This window comes from Talpa occidentalis, unplaced genomic scaffold (genome assembly GCF_014898055.3).
Source record: "Talpa occidentalis isolate TD23 unplaced genomic scaffold, MPIMG_talOcc4v2.1 talOcc4.5, whole genome shotgun sequence".
Lineage (NCBI taxonomy): Eukaryota > Metazoa > Chordata > Mammalia > Eulipotyphla > Talpidae > Talpa > Talpa occidentalis.
This window is the reverse complement of record NW_023604861.1, coordinates 102,093,404-102,121,028: the sequence shown is the minus strand read 5'-3', so window position 1 is coordinate 102,121,028 and position 27,625 is coordinate 102,093,404. Positions and strand designations below refer to the sequence as shown.

Genomic DNA, 27,625 nt, shown 5'->3' with positions numbered 1-27,625 from the left:
TATAATCTGAAAAAAAGATGACTAAACTTTAATTAAAAATATCTATGAGGACCAGTTATGTACCAGACACTGTGATAAGCAAGGAGACATTGTAGGGGCAGGAAAGACACTGAGCAGGTGTTCTGATCCTGCAGACCCGGTAAAGGAGGATTCAGAGTCCTCAGTGGCTTTGGCAGGTCTTTTATTGGGATTACCAGGTACACGGCAGGCAGGGGCGCTGTGGGGCTGGGAGGCTGGCAGGCCTCCCAGCCCCCAGCAAGTCTTTACTCTTTCTGGGCTCTCCGGCCTTCTCTCTGCTTCTCTGCTCTTGGCTTCTCTTTCAGCTTCTTTCTCTGCTTCTCTCGGCTTCTGCTGGCGTCCCCGCGACGCCGCCCTTAAAAGCCCAGTCTCAGCCCAGGTGAATCCCATCTACCTATGCCTACACCCTATTCCAGGTGCCCGCCATCAGGCATGCGTTCAGGACCACAAGGATCCATCATCTATCCTGATGGAGGGAGGGCAGAAAAGCCTGACATTTTTCCTTACCCTACAGACATATAGTATTATTCCCTAGCACTAAACAAAATAAAAATGCAACTGTGCCAAGTGCTACAACAGCAAAAGACAGTGCTAAAAGTTATTTATGACCCAACTGAATAAGACAGGGAGGGATCTAAAGAAGTCGTAAGTGCTGGGCAGGTGGGAGCCAAACAGGAAACAGGGGCTGCCAGAAGTGCAGGGGAGTGGCAGAAAGAGGAAAGTAGGACCTTGGGCCAGTCTGGGCCCAGAGTCACATTAAAGAGCCTTTATCATTTGAGCAGTGGGCAACCACTAAAAGAGGGTGATCTGATCAGGTTCTCAGTTTGAACAGATCCCTGTAGCTGAAGTGAAGGGAGCTGATCAGATATAGAGGCCAGTTAGTTCAAATGAAGGCTATTGCCAGGCACTATGTGAAACAAGTTAAAAGAAATTTTGACCTCAGTAGCAGCAGCTGTAGAATTTTAACTTTTAAAGTATTTAATATCAATCTGCTTGTGGTGGAATAAAACACCTTTGAGTAGGAGACTTCTGTGAAGTATAATAGGGAGAATGCCATTAATAAAGCGAACTTCTCCCCTGCAAAAAAAGCATCACTCATCCCAAAAGTATCTGTCAGCAACCATCCAAAGCCCTTCTGTGGCTTGAGTGTCACTATCACAATTTGAACTGTCAGCCAGAACTCAGTCATAGTACAATTTACACCCTTCTAGCTACCCCCATTCCTTCTTCCTTTTCTAGCTCCTATTCCAACATCATCCAAACTGTTCTTGCCAGTGTGGCGAAGACACACTCCATGCCACCCCCTAGTACTGTTAGAGAGGTCTTTCCAAGTATAAACCTTATTATCGCTCTCTGCTGCTTCAGATCTTCATCCTGTACCTTCAGAATGAAGCCAGAATTCCTCGGCTTGATGCACAGAGCCTCTCACAGGCTAGGTGGTCCCTGACTGCCTTTTTACCTTAGCCCTACCCTACCCCAACAAATGAGTGAAAAGAGTGACGTAGGGTATTCTGGGAAGTGTTTACTCCAAAATCTAGAGATTCTTCTTCTGATCACAACAGGAAATCCTAGTACAAAAAAAAAGCAGTTGGTACCTGGGCTGGGATCAAGAAACCTTCTGTTTAGACACTATTAAAGAAATACAGTCTGTTGTCTTCTGACAAAGTTCCATCTATCTAAGATAGAGATGAAGATAAATAGGGCAAGGCTCAGCAAAAACAACTAGTCCTGAAGTTTGCCATGGGTGACCCCATTCACCGATGCAAGACTGCCCCGCTCCACACCCTCTTTCTGCCCTAGAACCTTCATGTTTTCTGGCCTAACACCCTCCTTCTTTGCCATCTTAATAGGATCTCATTTATAAAGCAACCGGAATGCAGTCACTAAATTGTACCTTTGCATATTAAGCCTTTACCATATATAAAGGGAAAACAAAGGGCTTTGGTGCAAGACAAAGAAATTTCAAGTGCTGGTCACTGAGATGGGAGATGGTATAATTTTGGTCTGGTGCTTTCCCATTTCTCTGAATAAGCCCTGCCCACAAACACAAGTCTAAACACAAGTTAATTGGGGCCACCCCCTCTGATTCCTATATCCCCTTTCTTCTGGGATCACAGATGCTAAACTAGTCTCATCTGCAACACTCTTGGGGTCTTGGATGCCCGGGAACTCTGAGCCTATTTTCTCAGAAATCTTCTGTCCTCAATAACCACTCCAGGCCTCAGTTTCAGCCAAACCACAAAGTGGTGACCGTGCTGTTCCCTGACATGCAGAGACTCTCCCTATGAGGCATTAGAAGGCAGTCAGGGAGAGAGGATCGGCTCTTCATTAGTGGTCATGGGAGGTGGCAAAAGCAGGCAGTTCTCGGAAGACACCTATGTTCCTGAGTTCACCGATATGTGCATGAATGAATGGCTAACAACCAAACACTGTCCATCTGTCAAAGTAATGATGGCTGAACTGGCGCATGATTAGACACAAAAAGAATGAAAATGGAGAAGAAAAAAAAATGTATATATGTAAATAGTGACTTGCTAAGTAATAAGGCTAATTACAATCTTTTAGGTAAACTGCCTGATATTTGTCCTAAATTACCATACAGCAAAATAGTAATCATACAGATAATTATGTGCCTCAGGTTTATCTTGTGAGTTTTTTTAAATAGTTTTCTTTTTTTTTTAAAGATTTATTTATGCATACAAGAACTGGGGTATAGGCCAGAGGTGTAGGGGGTGAGAGGATTCACCAGAGACAAAGTGAGGAGCAGAACAGACAGATCTACTGAAATACACTGCTGAGGGGAGCAGCGGGTAAGACAGGAGAGGTCTGCTGAGCCATGTGGGTTGGGTTGCTCCCTGGCCAGGGATCAAACTTGTGCTGCAATAGCTGCGGAAGCTTCACAGGTTGCGTCTTAACCCCTTGCGCCACCAGGGAAGCCCTAAATAGTTTTCTTTTATTTTAACAGTAAACTTTGTAATGTTACAAATGTAGAAGCAGACATAAAGGGGTGGGGATATGCACATCTTTCAGGTCACTGTTTTCTTAATATTTTCCGTATTATTTTATTTTGTATGTATTTTCAAGCAAAAGTAATTTCAAAGCTTCAATCATCTCTAGTATTAAGAAATTAAAGTATGATTCCCTGTATAATGATTCCCTGAATGAACTCACAATAAAAATCTCTTTTCAATCAACAAACTCAATATTAAGGAGAGGAAAAAAGATAAATTCGTACCAAACGCTCTAGAGGGGCAGGCTCTGATAAGTTGATGAGCTGTCACAATGTGCCACACACTGTGCTACATCTGTTTTTAGTTCCCCCAGACTTCTATTCCCAGGATGCAGTTCAGGGAACAAAAGCTTTAGGAGGTCTAAATAACTTTTTCAAAGTCACACAACTAGTATGTGAAAGAGCTGGAACTAGTTCAGAAACACAAGACTCCAAATCTTCACTCTATAGCAGTCTCTCACTCATCTAAGAGAATGGCCAACATGGAGCTGACCACCCATCATGGGCTATACAAGGTCATTTGCACAGAACAAAGCAAAGTTTGACATGTGACTGAGATTATCCTCATTCTTAAGGTAATGATAAAATAAAGTTCAAGGAGAATATATGTCACTTATCCAAGGTTTCCAAAGCTAGTAAGTACAGTGGAAAAGATACTTAAATCTGGTCTGTTGAGCTCCAAAACTCATCTCCTTCCCAATGTCCCATGTATTTTCCATACATTCTGCTCTTTGCCCTAACAGGGAAAAAAGTCACAGGCCAACCACCTATATACCCTTCTCTCTCCTCTTTCAATGTCAGAGGATCTGCAACTGTTCCTATGTCAATCCCCACACCTAATGCAGACTGCTCATCTCCCCACCACCAACTTTCAAAGATATCCGAGTTCTAATTCTAGACTTGACATCAAAATGCTAAGTAACCTCATCAAAAAAGTTTAACCTGTCTGGGCCCCATGAGCATAGCCCAATGATCATAAAGGTCTTATATAAGCCTGTCAGTGGTTTCCTGGCATCCTTTTCTTTTCATCATTCCCCTGAAGACAGGCCTTTCCTGACTATCCCTGACCATGGCCATCAACTTTCTTCCTCAATCACAGAGGGTAAAGTATAACTTCCAGCTACTTTTATGCTCCTGTAGACATAGAAATCCCAGGTCAGGGGCAGGGGCATTCCAAAAGCCTGTGAGTGATAGAAGCTGGCTTTTAGATCACTGCAGCTCAGTGACTGGGATGTATCACAAGTGTCCCATCAATTCCAATCCATAGCCCTGACATCTCTCAAAGCGCTTCTTGGGATGCTCTCTCATTGTTCACAGCTCAAGTAACACAGAGTCCCCAACTGGAGGAGAGGGAAGCAACCACTAAGTCTTAAATAGTAATACTAAGGACAAAGGGTCTGAAACACTAGCTTTGCTTTCTCATGTTCACCAGCATGTAAATGTCATGGGGGAAGAGGATGGAGAATATTAAAAGTTGACTGAAATCACTCTACAAAACTCAGAAGCAGCAGTGCCTTCCTGTATCAGGTAAGAGAGGAAATGTAGGTAGCTGCATGGGGGTTAGAAGGAGCTAGGAATCTAGGTAGAGGAAAACATTCCCCTAAATTTTATAACATCCTATTTTCTGAGTAGCTAAACTTCAAACCTCAAGACAATAAATCATTTTTTCTGCCACTTTCCTTTCAGCCCCACACAAGCCCATCTAAACAACTCCTGCGGTCTCAAAGAATAAAAAAGCAACATAAATAAGTTTTGGAAAGTTTATGAAGAAAGGGTGGATAGGCTACTTCAGCCCTGGGGCCAGGGTATATTACACACCAGCTCCTTTTTTGTGCTTTCTGATCCCATTTCATCTTCCGAGGATTAAAATTAATATTAAATTATATCAAAATCTACATCTATTTCAATTCTAGTTTTACTATACATGTTACCACAGAAAATTGAAGAACCAGTTTCCCCCTGCAAATTCTTAAGAATATTTCAAAATTATGGGGAAGATTTACTATATAGGTAATTCCACACAAGTTTATGGGACTTTTAACAATTTTCCTAGGTATTTCTACAGTATGACCAGAGTGGGGAAGGTAAAATCCACCAACAAAAACAACACTTTATTTTATTTAAAAGGAATTTAGAGTGACTCAAAAAGACAGGAACAGGGTACAATGTCAGGCTCATACTCAAAATTCTTTACTTTTCCACAACTCTCTATATACATCATTCCACTTGTAAAAGAGATGGCTTTTCTGCTCTGTACTTTATAATTTGAAAAGTTTACAATCCCATTCAAATCAAGTACATTCTCAACATGTTTTTGAGTTGTAGTGAATTAACACAAATTAAATTTATTCAGTTATGAATAACTCAAGGAAAAAAATACCCTGGACCATACTAAAACTATTTCAAATTCTTCTGAAAACTACAGGAACAGTCCCTACAGAAGACATACCTAGTACTCAAGTCCCACCAGAATCCTAGCGCCAGCAATCTGGTGTCTATGACGTGCAGCAGTGAACTGCCAGGACCACAAGAGACATGCCAGCAGAACCAGCTCCTCCCCGACATAAATTCCCTAAACAAGGATTTCTGTACAGTTGTAGTAACCATGAGATTGAACCTCTGGCTCTCTCTCTTCTTTTTTTTAAAGATTTATTTATTTATACAAGAACTGGGGTACAGGCCAGATGCCAAGAGGGTGAGAGGATTCACCAGAGACCAGAGTGGGGAACGGAACAGGCAGACTGACTGAAATACACTGCTAAGGGGGGGCAGCGGACACGACAGGAGAGGTCTGCTGCGCCATGTGGGACCCTCACCGGCCGGCCGGAATGGAACCAGCGCTACAGAGGCTGTGGACAGCTTCACAGCGCGGCGCTCAACCGCCTGCACCACCAGGGGAGGCCCTCTGGCTCTCTTTTGCCATAACCAAGACATAGTATGAAAAACTGTCCCATCCACCATCAAGAGTAGGAAGGTGGGAGGTGGCAGAGTAAGAAGGGTGGACCCTTCAGCAACAGGGAGTTGGGCTACCCACTCAACTTCATACCCCGCTCCACCCCAGACACAAATTTATATCATCACAAAATGTCTCACAACTAGAGTAAAATAAGGAAAATTTTAAACTATGAATATAATCCAATAAACTGTATACCAGTTTCTATGATATCACAATGATAGAAATCTGCAGAATGCCAGGTAATGATGAGGAAAATTAAAAAGAAACATGAAAAAATGTATCAGATACAAAGTGTTTCAGATGCATTCAGAGAGGAGAACAGAATGCAAACGAAATAAGTAAGCCTTCCCTTTTTCCTGTGTCCTAAATCCACAGGTATTTTTAAAGGGCAGGTTCCCTGGACTCATTCCAGTCACTGTCTGTCTCCCTACGGAAGTGATGTCTTGTGCAAAGACCCATGGAGCTTCAAGAAGACAAACAAGAATAGGCTGACGATCTCAGTCAGTTTTCTTCCATATGCCATCTAATGCTATGTGAGAATTACATTGCCGGAAATTCCCTCAACATTAATTAAGATAAAAAACCATTAAAGGCCCACAACTAACTCCAAAATGATTAGCCAATCTGACATTTAACTAAAACTAATGAGTGAACTTTTAGTTAAATAAAATCAAAACTGAAATACTAAAGAATCTCAAAATTAGCCAGTTGTTAGTTCTCTCTGGCGTATCATCCATATATGCTTATTTACTCATAACAGACCACATAACCCATGACAATAAATGGACATGGTTACATCAGATTTTAAACACGCTAACTCAGAAAGATTTCATGATGATTCCTCCAAAGTCCTTGAATCCCCAGAAATAAATGCAAACCCCAAAGAACCTTTATAATTCTGAATCCTCATTCAAATATAATAAAGCTATCTCAAAACTCTTAAATTTGCAGCTTTCTAACATCTAAGCTGGTATTACTGGTTTATGTCCATAGTCCAAGTGTAAGAGATGAAAATGGCTAAATGTGTTATCCCAAGCCAGAGTTCAAGCTAATTCTAGCAACAAAACCGAAACCTGAGGAAATTATGAAGCTTTAGTAAAAAAAAAAAAAAAAAAAGAGGTCAAGGATTCTATAACCAGGTAATTGGACATCTGTGGATCTTCGAGATACTTAGCTTTTATCCACCCTTTCACATTGGGAAATACGAAGTGACAGAAACAGTTTAAAGGAAGAAGATAAGACTGAAGATGAAATCCACAGTATAAACTACCAAGTTAAGACCTGCAGAATGCAGAATGCCCTATGTGAATGCCACCTGACCACAGGTGTCCTGGCTCCTCCCCAGTTCATCAACCACAAATGCCACCCACCAGAGTTTTCCTTTCACACCCAACAATGTTGAGATGCTGACTTTGGCATAGGATTTTTGTGTGAGAGAATGTCTCTTTTTTCATGTAATCCTGTAGACCTAAAGCCAAAAATGTTAATGAGATTTTTATCCATCATTACACAGGATTACACATCCAGCAGCTCTAGAGCGCTTGCAGAGACTAAGGCGCAAGTATTTGAAGTAAATCTTACATGAAAAAAACCTGGTACCTATTTTACATTTACCTTTTGTGACTACAGAATAAACATAGTGCACAAGAGTAAATAGTTTCCAGAACAGTTTTGTTGTGTGTGTGTTTTGTTTTGCTTTGGGGTTGGGGGTGGGGGGGCTTAGTTTTTTAGTCTAGAAAACTTCAAACCCACCACAAAAGTAGGGAGAACAGTAAAATGAAGTCCAGTGCATACAGCGCCAGCTTTAATAATTATCAACAAGTGGGCAATTTTGTTTCATCTTTACACCTACTCACACCTCCTTACCTAACTGTGCTATTTTAAAGTAAATCCCAGCTAAGTATCATTTCACAAATAACTCACTATCTATAAGAAGCAAATATATTTCCCAAAAGTGGCTGTGCAGTCACTTGCAGAGCTTTAAAAGGAGAGGGGAGGGCCTCCCGGTGGCACAGCGGTTGAGCGCTGGGTTGCGAAGCTGCCCGCAGCCTCTGCAGCGCCGGTTAGATCCCCACCTGCTCCCGGGGCCACCGGGCGAGGGTCCCACATGGCGCGCAGACCTCTCCTGCCGCCCGCTGCTCCCCTCAGCAGTGTATCATCAGTCTGCCTGTTCTGTTCCCTGCTCTGCCTCTGGTGAATTCTCTCACCCTCCCACACTTCTGACTGTACCCAGTGCTTGTATAAATAAATAAATAAATCTTTTAAAAAGGGGGGGGAAGGGAGGGGAGGGGAGGGGATAATGAAGGTAGTATATGTGGCAGAAATACCAACCCAATAAACAAATTTAGAACTAAAACACTGTCTGTGGATAGCTTATAGAGTGACACCAGGTGCCCCATAAATCTTAACCACCTTCTAATGAATCCCCATACCAGAGATCTGAAAGCACCAAAAATTTTAGAGACTGATGGATCCACACTTATCCACCCCTTTCTTTTACAGAATGGCAATCTGAGGCCCAAAGAGATGAAATGACAAGCTCAAGATAACTGATCCCATCACTACAACAAAAGGAAATCCATTCTGGTCCCTTGAGGCTCTGTCAATTCACTGACCTCATGGCGTTGCCTGTATCCTAATCCTCTTGCACTGTTCCAGCATCCAGAGCCTAGCAAGCAAGTGCAACACTACACTGCACATGTGTTGGCTAACACCAACAATAGGTCCATTCCCTTCCTAAGCACAAACATTTTTAAATAGGTCATTATCAAACTGGAACAATAACATAGTTATCATGTCAAACACAAAGAGATGTGTCAGGCATTAAAAAAAAAAAAAAACCAACCTGAAAGGACTAAAGATGTTCAGTCTTAAACTAAAAAGCCTTAGGGGAACACGAGTGAGATTTTCATTATCTGGTTAGTCATCATCACCATCACTTACTAGGGCAGAGCTACAAGGGAAAACATGTCAGGCAACATTTCTAACAGTGAGTGATGCAAGTGGTGGCCATGAGTGCCTGTCCCTAGGAGTGTCAGAGGTACTCTACTATGGGAGAGCTTCCTAAATCTGAACAGGAGTTTAATCTAGTTTGTCTATAAACTCCATCTCCAATTCCACAAGCAAAAAGCCCACTTAACTCCACCAAGCTACTTTTACGTTTTCTTCTCAACCTCTCTCAACAAAGTTGAAAAAATCAAAACAATCAAAAGGCTGGCAACAAAGAACTTAAAAATCAGTAATGATTTGAACCTTCAAAATTATTTCCAAGATTCTTTTTGTGAAACCTAGAGCATATATTCACCAGGTGATAGGTCCAGGATCTCTTTTACACCAGGTCATAAACTACGCAAGGGGGGCTTTTCTAAGCCTGAGCTCACAGAACAAAACACTGATTCCGTTTCCCAAGGGTTGTGCAAAAGGCAAATTTGCTTTATGTACTATCTGTGCTCCTCCAAAGCCTATTTTTCTTCTCTTTACTGTATACATCTAAGAATCTTCAACAACTCTCTCCTATGTTTACTACAAATAATTTACAAGAAAATGCTACTGGTTTATTAGTTTATATAAGATGTTTGTACTACATGCAAAAAAATTGGGGGGAATATCCTTAAATAAATGCTGTATACATTCCTACTACAGTGTGAAATTTTGATATACACAAAATCAACTCAAATATGCATGATTCTGCAGACCATAAAGAAAAGAGGTTAATACATGATACTGAAACCCTTTCTGTCTCAACAGTCTCTCTCTCTAAAAACAATGCAGGTATCCCCCCTAGAAAATGTCTGTTGGTAAAATTACAGTCATAGTTATGAGAAGTCTTTACAAACCTTGAAAATTAACAGCAAAGTCCCAAAGGAAGAACATCAAACATATTGAAAATAACAGTTCAAACTTTTAGTCAGAAAATCGGTATTAATTTGTGAGCTTTCCATTCAGGGGATGGAGATAGAAAGGGAAGAAAAAGTAGACTTTGATCAGCTTTTTTCTCTCAAAGATAAAGCTAGCTATGAAGCAAAATTTAACCATCAACTGGATCTTTCATTATAAATGAATGTAAAGGGAACAAAAGAAAGAAGAGAAAACATTACAAAGACTTACATACAAATTCAAAACCCAGCAGAGCCACAGAAATTGTGTTGGCCAAGTTGGTAGCTTAGATGTACAAACACACACGAGAATAATCTGAAGAGCACTGGACAATCCCACCACAGGTGGGACTCCCAGGACAATCAAGTCTGAGTCTCTAAGGCTAGTTATCAATTTATTTTTCTGCCCCCCCACCCCTGGGCACTATGTAGAGTGTGCAGGCAAGACAATGACTCACTGATTTAGTTTAGGGTAAGGCTTTAAAGTTCCCCAAGATAATTACAAGGTGCAAGATGGTTGGGAACATCTGTCATGGTTTTTCCTTCAAATTTCCCACTATCTCCCCCTCTGCTGGAAACCACTGTCAGGAGCCTCAAGCCCCTAAGAAGGTCTCAGGTGTTTACCAAGTACAGTAGGAGTTAGGAAAGAAAACTAGTCAAAGTAGAAATCAGTTGAAGGCAGATCTATTGTCTTGCTGACTTTCATTGGTTTTTGAGGGGAGTCAAGAAAGGCATCCTGCCTCACTTTATACATCTCCATTTGCTAAGGAAAGCATTACTCCAAACTTAGGACAACTCATATTTTATATGAATTACCACCAAAAAAAAGAGGGGGGGATTAACACACCAACCATCCTTAACATACCACTCCAAGATATTTTCTGTGATCTTACTTACTAGCCCAATCTGCTGCACCTCCCTACTTTCTCTCTGGAAATAGCTTTTTTCTACAGATCTAGAGGACAACAATGCATCTCTTCAGTAATTCAGAAGCAGATTTTGGATTGTCAGGCTCCTTCATATCAGTATCTCCCATGAAGTGGTGACCGTCTCTTGATAACCTCTTTTTTGCTTAACTTTAGAGCCTACTGATAAAATCTTCAGTAGAAATGAAATTTCCAAGTCATAACAATAAAATGAAAATGTTATTTCTGTACTGAAAGATATGAATTAATGCTAATAAAATTGCTGAAGAGTGCCAAAGGCAATTCAGCTAGGGTACAGTGCTTTTATTTTTTTTTTTTTTTTTTTATTTTTTTTTTTTTTTTTTAATAGAGGCATGCTTTATTTATTTGTTTGCTGGTTTCTTTGTTTGTTTTGTTTATACATGCACTGGGTACAGTCAGAAGCGCGGGAGGCGAGAGAATTCACCAGAGCCAGAGCGGGGAGCAGAGCAGGCAGAAGGACCGAAGTACACTGCTGAGGGGAGCAGCGGGCGGCAGGAGAGGTCTGCGCGCCATGTGGGACCCTCCTCCGGTGGCCGGGGAGCAGCCGGGGATCGAACCGGCGCCGCAGAGGCCGCGCGCAGCTTCGCAACCCAGCGCTCAACCGCTGCGCCACCGGGGAGGCCCTAGGGTACAGTGCTTTTAAAGACAAATTTTAAAAATATGGCTTTTATCATGACAGAGAAAATGAAGTATTAACAAAATATTTTTCTTTTATGCAACAAACTGAAAAATGTACCAATTCTGGTATAAATTCAGCAATAACGCCATTTGCTTTCCAAGTCAAACTAAAATCTAAAGCATCAATCTAGTAATTATTCCCATTAAGAAAATTGTAACACAAGATTACTGAACTATCTAGAAATCTGAATTTTCAGGAAACAATCCAAAAGCAAAAGAAAAGGAACAATTTTATTACAGTGCCTGCATATTACACTCAGGAAAAGTGTGTAATTAAAATGTAAACAAGATACAAGAAAGCCTGAGAGTGTCAAGTCATTTTACACAAAAATGTAAATGTCCATTTGGCAGTCTACTCTAAATACAGTTGCCTATATCTATCTTAAGCCACGGGATCTCTTCAACTCTCTGGGTTCCTGAGATTTTTCCTAGGCAAAATAAGAATGGGTGAACTAGAGGGACAGAGGGTCTCTGAATTATTTACAAGAGCTATCATTCTATAATTCTAAGATTTCAACATAAAAACCCACTATCCCAAAAGACACATAAGTACAACTGTGATATATAAATCTCTGCCCAGACCAACATTTTTCCTTACTTGTTTCTCTATAGTAGTTTTAAATCATCAAGCTCTTTCAACCTTGGCCCCCTTTTAGAAGGTCCTTATTGTCACAAACAGGCCTTAGAATCTTCCATTCCAACAAGCTATTACACACTGCCTAATTTCCTAGTGTGAAAGACAGTATATAATAAAGACCCGAAAAGCATGCCTAAAAGTCATTCCCCAGTTACCACTTGATTATATTTACACATGCTCATTCCCTACTTTTTCAACTCACAACACAGCTGTTGTCTGAAAGACCTACCCCTATTTGGGTCTGCAACCCCACAACATCACAATGACATTATCTATTTTCACTAGAAACTTAGTGCCATGGCTCAGATACCATTCCAGGCCCCTGACCTATTGTGCCCACCTCACACAGAAACACTGCTATCTCTTTGCTCATTCATTCATTCTCACACTTTACTTTTGTGCCAATAACCCACAACAAACCAATAAAATATGGGAATCATAATCAGTTTGTTGTTCTGACTTTTTGTCATGTTACCAAACTACCAAACAAGATGAGAGGAACAGCAATTCACTACATTGCCTTCAAGCCAGAAAGCAAGCACAGGAAGATGGAGGCAGGGGAGACTCCAGATCTGTGACCCTAGTCCTTACCTGGTCACAAAATTCCTCACTGTTCATTTCTATTCTAAGGAGTGGAGCAACATAATCTCAAAGCCTATAAATATCCTGTGATTCTCAGAGACACCAACCAAAAGGAAGCTATGACCAATTCACAAAATCAATTTTAAATGTACAGACACACCAGACACTTTACCCCACACAAGTAAGATATGATCCTAGCTCAGCCAAATAAGCCACCAAAACAGCTGTGTTCCAGTGATCTGCCTAACCATCTGCTCTCTACCAACACTTCCTGCCCTAATTTCTTTGCCCACCTAGGTCCTTAGGATTCAAAGTGTGAAATCACTTTAGTATTATCTCTGTGTGTGTGTGTGTGTGTGTGTGTGTGTGTGAAATGCAGATTCCCACGCATCTCCCAGACCTGCAGAATCAAGAATCTGCATTCGCACATGCTCACCAGCTAACTCAAGTGCACATTAAAGTTAGAGAATACCAAAGTAGGCACAGAAAACTAGGGGAGAAAAGAAAAGTTCATAACTGGTAACTTCTGCCCTCTTTTGCTTTATAATCCCACCCTTACTGCCATCAGTTTCCTCTTTCTATTGTCATTCAAGGTCCCAATCCCTTATAGTGTATCTCTGTCTAGTCACATCTTAATTATCAATCTGTCAATACCTTGGGAAGTCTGGCAAATGGCTATGTGCTAAATTCGAAAGTCAAGACTGAAAGGTCTTAAACCCTAGATTCTCCACAGCTTCCCCCACCAGTTAGGTGATTTTAGACAAATTACTTAACCTCTCCTATGCCTATGTAAAAATAAGGGTAAAAGTGAGTAAACATACATAAAAGATCTCATGAAGTCAGTTTTCAAGATAGCTATTACTTTTTTAACACAATGTCAAGGTATCTCCTCTCTTTTCTACTTCAATGTTGGCTCCAAAACTCACATATCAATCCAGTCTCCAATGTCAGCTTTTCTTCTATTTGAGTCTTTAACGCCCATATCCATTAATTTATATAATCTCATTATAAAAGCCGAGTGACTCTTCACTGAGCTTTGAATCTTGATTCTTTTCTAAACCCACCAAAATCACTGTTTGAGGAACATTCTCAACTCTCAAACAAATGACTTGTGTACTCATTACAGATGGCACACCCCAGAGACATTCCCCACATATCCAACCCACTGAACCCAAAAATCACCCAGTAATGGAGTCTGTGTCAACTTTCTCTGTACTGAAAGAAGGCTGAGAAATTCTTAAATAACTGATTAACTCAAGCCAAGATTTTGTTCTTTTCCCCACACTTAAAAAAATAAGTTAGCATATGAGAGCCATTAACTTCAGGCACTTAGATCTCAAAAACCATCACTTGTTTTCTTTGAACTGAGAAATGAAACTCTTCAAAGTCGATCTTCTGACACATAAACAGCTGATACAACCTAGTTAATTTACCTATAGAGACCTCATTTCCCCTTCATAATCAACATTTTGGGGAAGGAAATAAATTTCATTTACTCTGTAAAACAACCAATGAGAAGCAGCCACCAAACTTTAAGCTGGAGATGCATGACTTCCTCTCCCCCAAGCCCTACTCTCATTTCCTATTGCGCTAAGAAAAGCAGGTCTAGTGTTGCCATAATGATGAGGCATTTGAACATGTAAAACCAAAATAATTTATGACTTATTTATCATTCTATAATTGCCATCCTATACAAATAAAGGGATGAAAAATCCTAACTCCAAGCTGTAACAGAGAATATGTGACAGCACTGCAATTATTATCTTTACACAACCAAGATAATTTAAAATGTCATTATTATCTTTCAGTTCTCAAGAGTCTTGCATAATATCCAAAATCTTTTTGACATTACTTAAAAAAGGCCAAAAAAGAAGAGAAAGAACTGACATATGACCCTCCCATTAAAAAAGTTTTCAAGAAAAGATCACGGTACTTTTAAAAACTAGCCAGCATCTGTCCTACACTGAAGCCCCACTAGGCTGCAAGTCAGCTACCTAAAAGGGTTCCTAGGAGTGACCAGCAGAAAACGCACCACAGAATCTGGTCCCAGTCCAAACTGCCAACCCACAGAATCATAAACAAATAAAATGGTGGTTGTTTTAAGTCATTAAGTTTTGGGATGGTCTGTTACCCAGCAAAGATAACTGAAAGAGGCATTAATCATCACCTGATATATTTGTCTTTTGAAATTCCATAAAAGCCTTGACTGTCCTTTTTGCCAATTTAGTGTCTCCATCATCTAGAACAGAGTCTGTAGTGTTTTTGTATTGAATAAATATGCCATAAACATTGTGAATAAAAAGCTACACATATTTTTCAGTTTTTTAAATAAAATTAACTTGCTAGTTAATAAATCATCAGTACTTTTGAGCAAAGTTATTTTCTATGTGTTTACTGGGGAAAAAAAAAACCCATTTTACAGTATCATCTCTCAAAAATAACTTTATATCAAAGCCCTAAATTCCCTTCCCATGCCTCAAAATGTGAATTTGGAGATAGGACCTTAAAGGGAATAATTAAGTTAAAACAAGGTTTTTAGTGTTGGCTGGTGTTTTTATAAATAGCAAAGGAAATTGGGACAAATAAAGAGACCAGGGATGCACGAAGAGAGTCAAGACAACGGGAAGTCAAGGACAGAAGCCTCATGAAAACTAACCCTATCAACACCTTAATTTTGGACTTCTAGCTGTTACAACTGTGAGAAATGAAAAATTATTTCGGTATTCACTGAAAGAATGTTGAAAGGAAAGCACTGTTTTGAATTGATTTTTAACTACTAGGAGGCTAGGTTTTAGTTCCATTTGATGATCTCCATAACTCTGGAAGGGATCTAAAGTCACTTTAGAACAAACCTTAGATCCGTTGTTTTATCAAAGTTTGAACTGGGGGGAGGGGAAGTTTGAACTAGATAATCTTCAAGCCTGATCCTCCTAGCACTAATATTCAATGAGGAACATGGACATAATTAGCAGAGTGTTCAAATGAATTCTGCAAATGATTAAAAAGGGAATTTAACACCATTTTTATTGAGGATTGGTTAGTATCACTATGAACTTCATAGGAAGGATAATTTCCCACTGTTGATGAAAGGGAAGGCATTTATGTAAGACAGAGTGGTAGAATATATTTCTTAATCCTTGGGGAGAGGGGGGAAGAGGGACTTTCTTGCTGCTTTCTTCAAAGACCTTCTTTTGAAAGGTAAGATAATTATGTCTCAAGTGAAAATGTTACATATGAGATAGTATAATTTTATCAGTTAAAGTTCATTTTTAACAGAAGTTTCTTCACAAATAGAGGAAATGCATTTTAGCAAAAACTTCCTTCCTTATAATTTAGTCTGAACAGGTTGCTTAGATGAAATCTGTGTTATAGGTAGTTCCTCTTTTGCTAGTATTTATAACCAAGCAGTTGAAAAAGCTAAATGAAAAAACTTTGTTTTGAGAGTATAAGAATAGAAAATATTAATTTATAAAACCAGACAAGACTAGTTTATCTGATTTTTAAAGTGTCTTAAAGCCACCATTGTTCCTTAAAAGCAATCCTCTGGGTTGGATTTGAGATTTATCTGTTTTGTATGAGTGAGATGCTTAAACATACTAAACAACTTGCTCTTGTCACAAGGCAAGTTCAATTTCAGAACTGTAACTGAAATGAAAAGTAACAAATAGGCACTTGTTACTTTTGATGGGGCTAGGGTGAAAGGGGATTAGGAACTTTTTCACTTATTGTCAAACTGGAGTATCAATTAGGAAAGCATATTTCCCTCTTAATTAAAATATATTCAAGTATTATAAAGATTTTGATTTGCCTAAAATTTGGAGTTCAAGACAAACTACATTAGTGGTTCAGGCCAGTATTTGATCTTCCTTAAAAAATGAAGTCTCCATAGTATTTTTCTGATAAAGATAGGTGTATGCTTTCATGTAATTGTACATATTCTGAGTAGACATTTTCAATAAAATTTTTATTAAAGCAATAGAATAAACCTAGGTAGCTATTTTGAATCTAGATTATCTTCTTAATCTGAACAGTCAGGAAGAGTCTGAAAGAATCCCTGATACTATCAAATTAATACTTAAAACATTTGCAGGAGGAGGGCCTCCCCTGGTGGCGCAGTGGTTGAGCATTGGGCTGCCAGGCTGCCCGCAGCCTCTGCAGCACCAGTTCATTCCCCGACCACCAGCGAGCGTCCCAAAAAAAAAAAAAAAAAAAAAAAGTTTGCAGGAGGAAGGAGGAAGAGAAATCAGTTCTGAGCGTATCTCCAGATACGCTCACAAATATGTGTGGGGAGGGAGAAGTTCTCCTGTCTCTGTATGTACATATGTATGACTACTACTAGTCCTAGTCTGCAAAATAGTACAATTTTTAATCTTGAAAGGGGTAAGTCCAAATTTAAAACATTTTGGCAACTGCCAAAAAAACCCTCCTTGAAAGTATGGACTAGGACTAGTCACAAAACAGTAGCAAAACCAATAACATTCTTTAAAGAACAAAGTTGGAGAACTCAGACTTCAGAATTTCAAAATTGACTACATAGCTGCAGTAATCAAGACTGTGTAGTATTTATAGGGCAAGGACATGGGTCAGTAGAATAGACTTAAGAATACAGATTTTAACAAGGAAAAAAAAGTATTCAGAAATCTTCACATTTAAGGTCAACTGGTTTTCATTAAGTGTCCCAAACCAAGTGAATTGTAGGGGCCTCCCCGGTGGCGCAGCGGTTGAGCGCTGGGTTGCGAAGCTGCCCGCAGCCTCTGCAGCGCCAGTTCGATCCCCGGATGCTACCTGGTCACTGGAAGAGGGTCCCACATGGCCCGCAGACCTCTCCTGCCGCCCGCTGCTCCCCTCAGCAGTGTACTTCGGTCCTTCTGCCTGCTCTGCTCCCTGCTCTGGCTCTGGTGAATTCTCTCACCCTCCCGCGCTTCTGACTGTACCCAGTGCTTGTATAAATAAATAAATATTTTTTTTAAAAATGTTTACCTATATGAATATGGTAACAGATAAAAATTTAAAAAAAAATTGAATTGGAAAATAGCAGTAGCAGTCCTTTTAACAACTGAGACAATTTTTATGAAATTATAAAACTTAAGAGAAAAATATATAGCCAGAAATCTTGGTTTAGACAGGTAGTTTCTTAGGTAAGACACCAAGAACACAAGTAATAAAAGAAATAGATCAACTGGAGTTAATCAAAATTTAAAACCTTTGTGCTTCAAATTACACTAAGAGGTAAAGAGGTTTGGTGGGATGACTGCCATTCAAAGCCTTCCCACAGTTATTCACACGGGGACACAAACCCTCAAAGAAGACCATAAACAGTGGGTGTGTAGAACAGAGGGTGTACTACTTAAGAGCACTAGAGGAGCAGCGGTAACTTGGCTCCTGAGGCTCCCCATACAGAACTGCTGAAGCTCAAACCAGAAAGGAGAACCAGGGGAGATCATTTGTATATCCTCATGTAAGATTATTATTTGTAGCCAGAGGGAATATTCAAAAACACCTACCACCTATCCACTCAGGGCCAAATCCAAGAAAACCAGCAAACACTTTCACTAGCAAACACTTTCACCAGAGTTTAAGTACCTAGACCTGAACAACGGGAGGAACCACTGCAGGGTAAGGCTCTGTACTGGAAAAAAGCAAAGAGAACAAAATCCACCTCATGGCCCTGTCTCAACTACAATCCATACATAGCACTGCATCTACTGTTCAAATATGGTTGGCCCACAACTACACAAGACACAAAGGCTAGGACACAGAGCCGGCACAAAGGAGGATATCACTGCGGATTCCCACAACGGTGGCACCCACACCGCAGCAGCAAGTTTAAGTCTCTGGCACTCACTGCCCAACCCTCTTGGTGCCCTACTGCCCCAGTTCCCGCTACCTAGTACATCTTGCCTATACTAGTTCTCCCGCCATCTGAGCAGGTGCAAAGGCAGCAGTCTGAAAGCTTAACCCTAGTATAACCTATAAACTAAAAATTAAGAGACAAATGTAGGAGCAAGAAAGCCTCAAGAGAAGTCTCAGTCTAGCAGAACTGCAGAATATATTCAGAATAAGAGTATAATGTTAACAGTTATCACAGTGCTTGCTACATTAAAAAGAAAATGAATGATGTTAAACAGGAACAGGGTTAAGACCAAGTAACATGAGGCTGATACAATTAGAACTCATGGTTATAAAAAATACTATAACCAACTAAAAAAAACAATAGAGGACCTGCCTCACTAATAGACAAACTAATAGACAAACCTGCCTCTAATAGACAAGCAATAGAGAGAATTAATGTGCTTAAAAGCATGTTGGAGAACACACAAATAGAACAAAGAAAAAAATTTTTTTGAAAAATAAAACTAGTGTAAGAGCTCTCTGAGATAACCTAGAGAAATAACATCTGTTATCATGGGGGAGGGGAAAAAGAAGAAGAGAATGAGAAAGGAATAGAAAATACATATTTTTTTAAAGATTTTTTTTTAAGATTTATTTATTTATACAAGCACTGGGTACAGTCAGAAGCACGGGAGGGTGAGAGAATTCACCAGAGCCAGAGCGGGGAACAGAACAGGCAGACTGGCGAAATACACTGCTGAGGGGAGTAGCGGGCACGGCAGGAGAGGTCTGCACACCATGTGGGACCCTTGCCGGTGGCTGGGGATCGAACCAGCACTGTAGAGGCTGCGGGCAGCTTCGCAGCCCAGCGCTCAACTGCTGCGCCACCAGGGAAGGCCCATAGAAATTTATTTATGAAAAGAATCAGAGAACAATCTCCACCTGGAAATGAACCAAATCTCAACAAGAAGCCCAAGGAGTTCCAAACAAAGCCACACAGACACACTCCAAGAAACACTACAATAAAACTGTTAAAAGCCAATGACAAGGACAGAATACTAAAAACATCAAAAGAAAAAAAAAGGATAATCTATAAATGAACATGAATTAGACTGTTGGTGAAGTTTCATTAGAAGTCTTATAAGCATGAAGGAAGGAATCGGTAGGAGATATTTAGAGTACTCTAAGTGAAAACAATTCCAGTCTAGAATCCTTTATCCTGTAAGATTAAAACTACAAAGATAGAAATCATACAAGTAGTCTCTGATGATAAATTTCATAAAGCAAGAAATCAACTATTTTTAAAAGGGGGGGGAATATAAATACATGAAGACTAAACAATATGTTGCTTAAGAGCTACTGGACTGAAGAAGAAATTAAAACAGAAATCAAAAAAATACCTTGAGACTAATGAAAACAAGGATACAAGCTGTCAGAGCCTGTGAGATGCTGCAAAAGTGGCCTAAGAGTAAGATGCAATACAGGTTCATGTTAGAAGAAAATCAATGCTAAACTACACCTAAAGAAATAAAGCTTGACAGGAGAAATAAATAATACCCAAAGTTAAAGTAATAATGAACTAAAAGTTGGTTCTTTGAAAAGATAATGAAAATAGATAAACCTCTACGCAGGCTACTAAAGAGAGAAAACACTTAATAAACAGAAACAGAAATGAAAGAGAAAATATCAAAGAAGACACAAGAATACAAAGTATCCTAAGAGCTCACTATAAACAACCATAAGCCAGTAAGTTCAATAACCTTGAAGAAATGGACAAATTTCTAGAGCAATATAATTTACCACAACTAAACCAGGAAGAAACGTAAGCGCTGAATAAACTGGGTCTCCCCAGTGGCGCAGCAGGTTGAGCACAAAGCTGTGAAGCTGTCCGCAGCCTCTGCAGCGCAGGTTCGATTCCCAGCCGGCCAGGGAGAAATCCACATGGCACAGAAGACCTCTCCTGCCTCGCCTGCTGCTCTCCTTAGCAGTGCTTTCAGTCCGTCTGCCTGTTCTGCTCCCCGCTCTGTCTCTGGTGAATCCTCTCACCCTCCCGTGCCTCTGGCCTGTACCCCAGCTATTGTATAAATAAAAATTAAATCTTAAAAAAAAAAAAGAGAAGAGTTGAATAAACTGATAACATGGAAATTAAAACAGCAATTAAAAAAAAAACTTCCCAGAGGCAAAAGCTCAGATGTTTTCACAAATTCTATCAAACCTTTAAAAAAGGATTTATGCCCATCTTGCTCAAACGGTTTTTAAAAACTCAAGTAGAGGGAATGCTCTCTAATATAGTTTTATGATGCTAGCATTACCTTAATACTGAAACCACATAAAGACACCAGAAAGAAAATTATAGACCAATGTCCTTAATGAGTGGAGGCAAAAATCTTCAATATTTAGCAAACCAAATTCAGGAATATATCACAGGGATTATACCAATACCCAAGTGGAATTTATCCAAAGATAACAGGATGTAATGTACACAAATCGTTCAACGAAATAAATTATAAGCCAAAGAGTAAAGCCATGAGTAATATCAATAGATGTAAAGAAAGCGAATGACAAGATTCAGAACCCATTTATGATTAAAAACTCTAAACAAGGGCCTCCCCGGTGGTGCAGCATTTGAGCGCTGGGTTGCGAAGCTGCCCACAGCCTCTGCAGCACCGGTTTGATCCCCAGCCACGGTGTGAGGGTGCCACATGGCGCACAGACCTCTTCTGCCACCCGCTGCTCCCCTGCCTGCTGCTCCCCTTGGCAGTGTATTTCATCCGTCTGCCTGTTCTGCTCCCCGCTCTGTCTCTGGTGAATTCTCTCACCCTCCTGCACTTCTGACTGTACCCAGTGCTTGTATAAATAAATAAACAAATCTTTAAAAAAAAAAAAAACAACTCGAAACAAGATGGAACAGAGGGCCTCCCCGGTGGTGCAGCAGTTGAGCGCTGGGTTGCGAAGCTGCCCGTGACCTCTGCGGCGCCGGTTCGATCCCCGGCTGCTCCCCGGCCACCGGAGGAGGGTCCCGCATGGCGCGCAGACCTCTCCTGCCGCCCGCTGCTCCCCTCAGCAGTGTACTTCGGTCCTTCTGCCTGCTCTGCTCCCCGCTCTGGCTCTGGTGAATTCTCTCACCCTCCCGCGCTTCTGACTGTACCCAGTGCATGTATAAACAAAAAATAAATAAATGAATGAATGAATGAATGAATGAATAAATAAATAAAAATAAACAAACATGCCTCTACTTAAAAAAAAAAAAAGATGGAACAGAAAAACTCACCTCACTATAGTAAAGGTCATATATTACAAACCAACAGTTAATGTACCTAATTATGAAAAACTGAAAAGCCTTCCCTTTAATATCAGGAATAAGATAGGATGCCCACTGTCACCACTCCTGTTTAATATCAGAGGTTTTGTCTAAAACAATCACACAAACAGGAAATAAAGGGAATCCAAATTGGAAAAGAAATGAAATTATCACTAGTTGTAGACAAAATGACAATATATATAGAAAACCTAAAGATTCCACTAAAAAGTGACCCCAGAAGAAACAAGAATGCAACACGAACATGGGAAAGCAAAAGAAAACAAGGAAGTATGTGACCATGAAGCAATGCTCAGAGATGGGAGGCTTAAAGAAAAGGGTAGATTAAAACAAGAGAAGCTCCCAATGCACTCAAGGAAAGAGAAGTCACACAATACCCTTCTGGTTATTTTTCCAACATAACACAATCTGGGCCCATCTTTCCACATCCTGGTTGATAACAACTCATGAACTTTTATATTAAAGACAAACTGGACTTACTGCAGTCAGTGATGGACTGTTTGTATGCCTGGTGTATGCTTTGGGTAATCGCGTGTGTAATGGCTGAAACTGAGAAACCGGGACAGAAGTACAGAGTGGCTTTGAAAATAGCCAAGGACCCAAGATTTGAACCATCACCATGCACACACACAGGAACCTATGCCAACTACTGTTTAGTAGTGAGAGTATGCAGCGCAAGTGCTACACTGTAGCCATGGCTACCAGGGACCTTAAACCAGGAAGATTCCTGGAATGCCCATGGTTTACATTTCTAATCATAGACACAACACTGGAGGGCATGCCAGCTGCCCATGGACCCCCTTGGTTCTAATTCTTATACAACCAAGTTCCTCTGCCTTCCTTCAACAAACATTTCTGTTATCTGTTCATGAAACATGCTAGAGCATGAACTGTTAGCCCACTCCCCTATTTGCTCCATTATGAACCAACTATGGTTAAACACACTCAATTTTTGATGTGGTTTTAGAGGGGAAAAAAAAAGATTCCACCAAAAAGCTACCAGAAACAACTAATGAATACAGCAAAGGGGCCCGTTACAAAAACAACACACAAAATGTGTTGCCTTGTTATATACATCAACAGCAAATAAGAAGAAAAAGAAATTAAGAAAATAATTCTGCTCACAATCAATTCAAATAGAAAGCCCTCAGAATAAACCTAACCAACAAGACAAAGGATCTATACAGGAGAACGAACTATAAGAAATTATTAATGGAGTTAGATAGTAACATAAGGAAAGACACCCCTTGATCACAGATGAGGAGGATCAATATAATCAAAATGACTGTCCAATCTAAACTGATAAACTGAACATAATCCCCCTCGTGTTACCAACAATAGTCTTCAAAGAAACTGAAGAACATTAAAATTTATATGGAACCATAAAAAAATCTCAAAGACCAAGACCAATCTTAAGGGAAAAAATAGAGAAATAGAGGTATCACATTACCTGATTTCCAACTGTAGTATAAAGCAAGAGTACCAAAAAACATGGCATTGGCATGTAAATGGTATGCAGATCAATGAAACAGAACTGAAATTCAGGAAACAAATCTACATGTATATAATGCAGTCTTGACCAAACAAGGAAAAGTGAGTCTCTTGAACAAATGGTACTGGGCAAATTATTGATAGAAGATCACATGTTAAAAAAAAGGAGGTAGAAAACCTGAAACAATATGACACGTAAGACATATAAGAAAATACCGGCGCTATGTACCATGACATCAATGACAAAAGGTCATTTTGGAGATTCAACCCCTGGGGCAAATGAATTATAAGCAAAAATAAACATCTGAGTCACCTCAAATTAAAGTTTTTAACATGGAAAAACAAATAAGAGTAGACTAAAAAGATATAACTCCCGAGTGGGAGAAAATACATAATCGACAAGGGAGTAATATCTTTGATATATAAAAACCTCACACGAATCAACAGCAGCAAAACAACTAATGAATAAATGAACAGACAACTGACCAAAGGGGATATCCAGAAGACCAACAGGTAACATGGAAAAATATTCATCATTGCTTCTAATAAGAAAGATGCAGGGGACCTCCCCGGTGGCGCAGCTGTTGAGCACTGGGTTGCGAAGCTGCCCGCAGCCTCTGCAGCGCCGGTTAGATCCCCACCTGCTCCCTGGCCACCAGAGGAGGGTCCCACATGGTGCGCAGACCTCTCCTGCAGCCCGCTGCTCCCCTCAGCAGTGTACTTCAGTCTGCCTGCTCAGCTCCCAGCTCTGGCTCTGGTGAATTCTCTCACCCTCCCGCGCTTCTGACTGTACCCAGTGCTTGTATAAATAAATAAAAAATAAATCTTTAAAAAAAAAAAAGATGCAGGCTACATCATCTCACATCCATGAGAATGACACATTAAAAACATCACCCAACAAGTTCTACAGAACATGTGGAGGAAGAGGAACTGTTTTCACTCTTTTGGTAGGACTGTAAATGGTATACAATTAGAGAATGTGACCTGGAATTATCTTAAATGAAAAATGCAAATACTGAATGACCCAGCAATCTCATTATTGGGCACCTATCCAAAGGACATAAAATCATCAACTGGAAAAACCATCTGCTCTATAATGTTTACTTGGAGCAGTTATTTACAATGCAAGAGATGGAAACACCCTAAGTACCTATAACAGAAGATAGGATCAAGAAGATATGGTATATACACACAATGAAATATCATCTAGCCATAAGGAAAGATTAAATGTTGCCATTTACAACAAAATGAAAGGTATCTGGGGGAATAACATACAGTAATACAAATCAGAATGACAAAGACAAATAATATACATTTATATAGCAGATAATTTGACAAAGCAAAATACTTATAAAAACTGCTAGCTTTTATAAAAACTGAAAGACAAAGTGACACTTCTGAGATTGTAGGGGTGTAAAGAAAGAGTCAAAAGAATATGAGGGAAGGTAGTGGGGTGGGTGAGCCTTTAAATTTTTTTTAAAAAATAAAATGAAAACTCAATCCACAGAATGGAAGAGAATTTTTTCAAGCCATGTATATGACAATGGTCTCTGCATAGAGAATACATTAAAAAAAAAAAAAAAGCTTACCCCTCAGAAACTTTAAAAAGAAATTTTTTAAATTGACAAAGAATCTGAATTACTATTTCTCTAAAGAAGATATTCAACAATCATATGAAAATATGCTCAATATCATTAGTCAGAGAAATCCAAATCAAAACCAACAGGATTGTTATAATAAAAAGACAGACAATTACAAGTACTGGTAAAGATGTGTTTAGGAAATACTTCATATACTGCTATATGAATGCAAAAAATGTTACAACTGCTTTGGAAAACAAGTTAGCAATTCCACAAAAATGGAATAAAACAGAGTTAAACATAGTTACCATGTAAGTAAGCAATTCCAATCCTAGATATATACCCAAGAGAAATGAAAAGAGTCTACACAAAAACAAGCACAGATGTTCATAGCACCATTATTCTTAGTAGCCCAAAGGTACAAAGAACCAAAATGCCCACCTGACAAATAATGTGGCATATATTCAATACATACAATTGTATACTATTCTGCAATAAAAAGAAAAGAAATGGCAATACATAATACAAAGTGAATAAGCCTTTGAACATGCTAACTGAAATAAACCAGTCACAAAATACATATTGTTTGATTCAATTTATATGAAATGTCCAGAATAGGTAAATCTAGAGATACAGAAAGTAGGTTAGGAGTAGTCTGGGGGGGAGGGAACAGGGGAGTGGGGAGGTAGTTGATGGGAGAATTTAGGTAAGAGGTTTCTATTTTAGAGTGATGAATGTGTTAAAAGCTGTGGCATGGTTGCACAACTGTAAATACACTAAAAGTCATTTAATTGAACACTTCTAAAGGGGGTATATAGTGTTTAAGTTACATAAATAAATCTGTTTTTTAATTGTACTTTTAAAATCCAAGTTTATTCTTCTACTTCCCTTACTATCCCCTCAAAAAGGGAGTGGGGTTGCTTTCATAATTTTTCACTTTGCTTATATCTCAAAAATGAATGGTAGTCAGAATGGGGGAGTTGCAATTGTATGGGGAATATAAAAATAAAATTTATTATAAAATAAAAAAATAAAATAAAAAAAAATGAATGGTAAATACAGATTACATATCATTAGAATTCTACTTCAGGCCAAGTCAAGCGTTTCCAGGCTGAATTTACCTTTCTGCTTGAAACAATCAAAACAAACCCAAACAAAATTTAGAAAACAAAAATTTTCAATAAACTATCAAAGAAGGAAAAGTGATCCCCTGGTGGTAATAAACAAGTCAAGCGAGTCATACAACTGCCTGTTCTTTTCACTTTTACAGAGTTTTGATGCATAGCACAGAGAGGAGGAAACTCAAGCCCATACCAGCAGACTCCCTAAATGAATAGGAGCTGAGAATCTAGGTAGACCAAAGCAGCTAGAGTGCCAAGCTCTACAGTGAGACCTCTTGTTTATTAAGCCAAGTGATAATCAGCACATGCTCACCATAATTAGCAGTAGACTATGACCACTGCTCCAGACCTTCTCATTTAAAACATCATAAGAAGCAAGACATAAAAAAGATCACATTATTTCCATGTAACTCAACTAAACCCCAGTGCAAAGCTCAAGAATACTTATAGGAATACAAAAATATCAAGCGATCAACCAGGTAAAAATCATGAAGTTTCACATTACCTCAAAATATTTCCAGAGACAATAATCAATCAAAACCAACCTGATACTAACGCAGGTATTAGAATTAAAGACAACATAAAAACAATTATGCCTATATCCCAAATATTCAAAGTTAGTATAGACATAAAAAATATTTTTTAAAAGACACAAATCAAACTTCTAGCTTTTAGTACAATGTCCAAGAAAAAAAATACACTGAATGTCATAAATGGCAGTCAACATCGAAGAAAAAATAAGTAAACATGAAGGCATCACAAAAGAAAGTATGCAAAATGGGGGACAGGGTTGAACATATTTAGTGAGCCAGAAACAACTTCAAAAGGCCTAATACACATAGATAATGGGAATCCTGAAGGAGGATGAGAAATAGGAAAAAAACAAAAACAGTGGTCAGATTTTTTCCAAAATTGATGAAACCGCTAAAATAACAGATCCATGACAAGCCCCAAAATCAACAAAAATGAAGTATACCAAAACATATTATCAAATTGTTCAAAACCAATTATAAAAAGAAATTCTTAAAAGCAGCCAGAAAAAGACATATATATAACATATATATAAAAAGAAAAAAACACCACCCCAGGTTTCTCAGGAGAAACAATGCAAGTGAGAACACACAGCCTCTAAAATATGAAAGGAAAATAATCATCAATCTAGAATTCTATACTCAACAAAAACAACTTTTAAAAATGATAGCATCAAAGTTTTCAGACTTACAAAGCTGAAAGAATTCATCACACTACAAAAAGATATCAAAGTTGGGCCTCCCCCGGTGGCGCAGCGGTTGAGCTCTGGGCTGCGAGGCTGCCCACAGCCTCTGCAGCGCCGGTTCGTTCCCCAGCCGCCAGCAAGGGTCCCACAAAAAAAAAAAAAAAAAAAAAAAAAAAATCAAAGTTAAGTCCTACAGGTAGAAGGAAAATTATTCCAAAAATATGGATCCACACAAGGAATGAAAAGTACCAGAAATGCTCAACACATGGATAAATGTATTCAGGGTTTGTTTGTTTTTTTTCTTAATACATATATATTTGTAAGAGACAGTTAACTATTTAAACAAAATACCAATATATTTTG

General features: G+C 39.2%; 1 protein-coding gene and 1 pseudogene across 49 annotated transcripts in view; one reads left to right on the top strand and one right to left on the bottom strand.

Moving 5' to 3' along the window:
• MAP4K4 (mitogen-activated protein kinase kinase kinase kinase 4) overlaps nucleotides 1–27,625 on the bottom strand; it is a 180,420-nt gene that overhangs the window by 139,297 nt on the left and 13,498 nt on the right. The window lies entirely within an intron of this gene.
• Nucleotides 22,087–22,665, top strand: LOC119259278 (rRNA-processing protein FCF1 homolog; annotated as a pseudogene).